Source organism: Nematolebias whitei, chromosome 14, assembly GCF_014905685.2.
Source record: "Nematolebias whitei isolate Nwh7 chromosome 14, NemWhi1, whole genome shotgun sequence".
Lineage (NCBI taxonomy): Eukaryota > Metazoa > Chordata > Actinopteri > Cyprinodontiformes > Rivulidae > Nematolebias > Nematolebias whitei.
In genome coordinates this window covers 41,123,161-41,125,408 of record NC_056511.1, presented here as the reverse complement: position 1 = coordinate 41,125,408, position 2,248 = coordinate 41,123,161, and the positions used below count along the sequence as shown (strand labels likewise).

The window sequence follows — 2,248 nt, the reverse complement described above, 5'->3', positions numbered from 1 at the left end:
AATAAAATAGTAAAATTGATAGTAATAAAATAGTAATAGTAATAAAATAGTAATAGTAATAAAATATTAATAGTAATAGTAATAAAATAGTAATAGTAATAAAATAGTAATAGTAATAGTAATAAAATAGTAATAGTAATAAAATAGTAAAATTGATAGTAATAAAATAGTAATAGTAATAAAACAGTAATAGTAATAAAATATTAATAGTAATAGTAATAAAATAGTAATAGTAATAAAATAGTAATAGTAATATTAATATTATCCAACTGTTAAAGGTCCATCTAGGGACGAGTGTTGTGAATTAATTTTTGCTATAAACACTGTGATGCAGGTATTAGATTGTTTTGATCTATGTTTCTTGTATCTGTCCCTTTCAAATAAATGATAAATAAAATAAATAATAACATAGTATTAGCAACAAAATAGTAAACTCAATATCTGATTGCCAGCTGCATGTTGGGTTAGAGTGGGAGTTGTTTAAAGGTTGCTGGTTTGATTCCCATGTTTTTTTTTGTGAGGTAAGCTACTTGACATCTGCTTTAAATAAAACACAAATGTAATGCAGGATTTGTCTACCTTCACTAAAAGCTTCAACAGTGCGATGAGAACAATCTCACACGGCTTTTTTAGAGACATGATGATTGTTCCCATGGAAACTGACTCTTCATTTCCTGTTTGTCTGGTGCTAAAGAAGCTACGGTCACTGGCTTCAAATATGTCAAACTTTATCAAAAAGTCAATGCACATAAAAAATAAAATTAAAGCGTGTACAATTTTCTATGTTTTAGCTAATTTGGAATATCTTTATTTCAGTTTAACACTAAGTGTCAGTGAAGCTTCCTGATTTCACGACTTGTTCGCCTGCAGTTGCAAACCTCTGGTTAAAAGAGGCTGATTAACGTTTGAATAGCTGCTGGTTGGTTAAAACGTAGCTGAGAACTTTAGCAGATTCTTACATGTACTAACTGTTGATCATGCCTGACGTGCTTTGCACACATCCCAAAATAAAAGTTCGGTGTAAACTTATTCCGACAGCGTCTCAGTTTTCCAGTGAGTGACTAACAGTTTGTCTTATCAGACTCAGATGGAGTTCGGAAAATTCTACACCCGTAATAAATCTGGAGCTTAAAAACAAGCTCATAACAAACACCATCATGGCACACAAATGATTCAGTACAGCCAAGTTTATAACTTACGGTGTGCGGGGGAAAAAAAGGACCATTTCCTGTGAACATGGCCTGATTTCTGAGGTCATTTCCTGGAAATGGTCAGAACACGGCTGGTGAAGACAAACGGGCGGGAGACTGAGCGCCCTTCACTGAAGCCCACTCCTCCAGCCTATTGTCTGTGTTGCCATGGCGGTTTACGTTGACCCAAACATTTCAGAACGTCATGAAACGACCACTCAGAGATCTGTCTCTTCTTCCTGCTCTCATTAGTCCCCAACATCAGAACCAGATGTTATATAACTTCTATCCACTGCAGCTTTACCTGACACAGTATAAAGTGACAGGTTATGTAATTACAGAACATTGTGTGTGATGTGAGTGGTTTTAATGCTGAAAAAGCTGCAGCATATGCATCCTGACTCCGTCCCCTTTTAGTGATGATGGAGCCTTGTATGTCCCCACCTCCTGCAACAAACCCACCACATTTATTTTATTTTATTCTGTGAACGCTTCTGCTGTGATCCTAGTCGCTGCTAAATTCTTCCGTATGTTTTTCAGCATTGTTCTCGTTCCACAATTTTTGCGCTATTTCAACAAATCACATGAAAACGTTCAGCTCTTCATCCTGCTGTGACTTTTGGTATTGGTGCAACTTTAGCTTTTTGAAATATTTAGCCTTTTCTGCCACTTTTTATTCTCATAGGAAATGAACTGAGCTCATTTTACATCCTTCGGCTCTTTAGCTCTGTTTACAACCTGTTACTGCTTCTTTGTGCAAATTTAAATAAAATTTCAGCTACTTTCAGCTGTTATTTTAGCTGTTTTGTGATCCTTGCAGATTCTTTCTGCTAACTACAACATTTTTATGCTTCTTCTAACTTATTTCTGCTCATTTCAGCTTGTTATGATCTTTTCAGCTTATTTCTACAAGTTTCAGATTTTATATAGTTCAACTTTTTTTTTTAGCATTTTTTGTGCTAATTTTAGCTTTTTCAGCTAATTCCACATTTTTTTGCACTCGTTTAAACTTTTTTCAGCCTAATTTAGCAAAAATGTGCTCTCTCCACTTTCTTCTG

At 34.7% G+C, this 2,248-nt stretch overlaps 1 protein-coding gene across 1 annotated transcript in view; it reads left to right on the top strand.

Annotated features, from left to right (window-relative positions):
- Nucleotides 1-2,248, top strand: part of spns2 (spinster homolog 2 (Drosophila)) — a 116,515-nt gene that overhangs the window by 83,159 nt on the left and 31,108 nt on the right. The window lies entirely within an intron of this gene.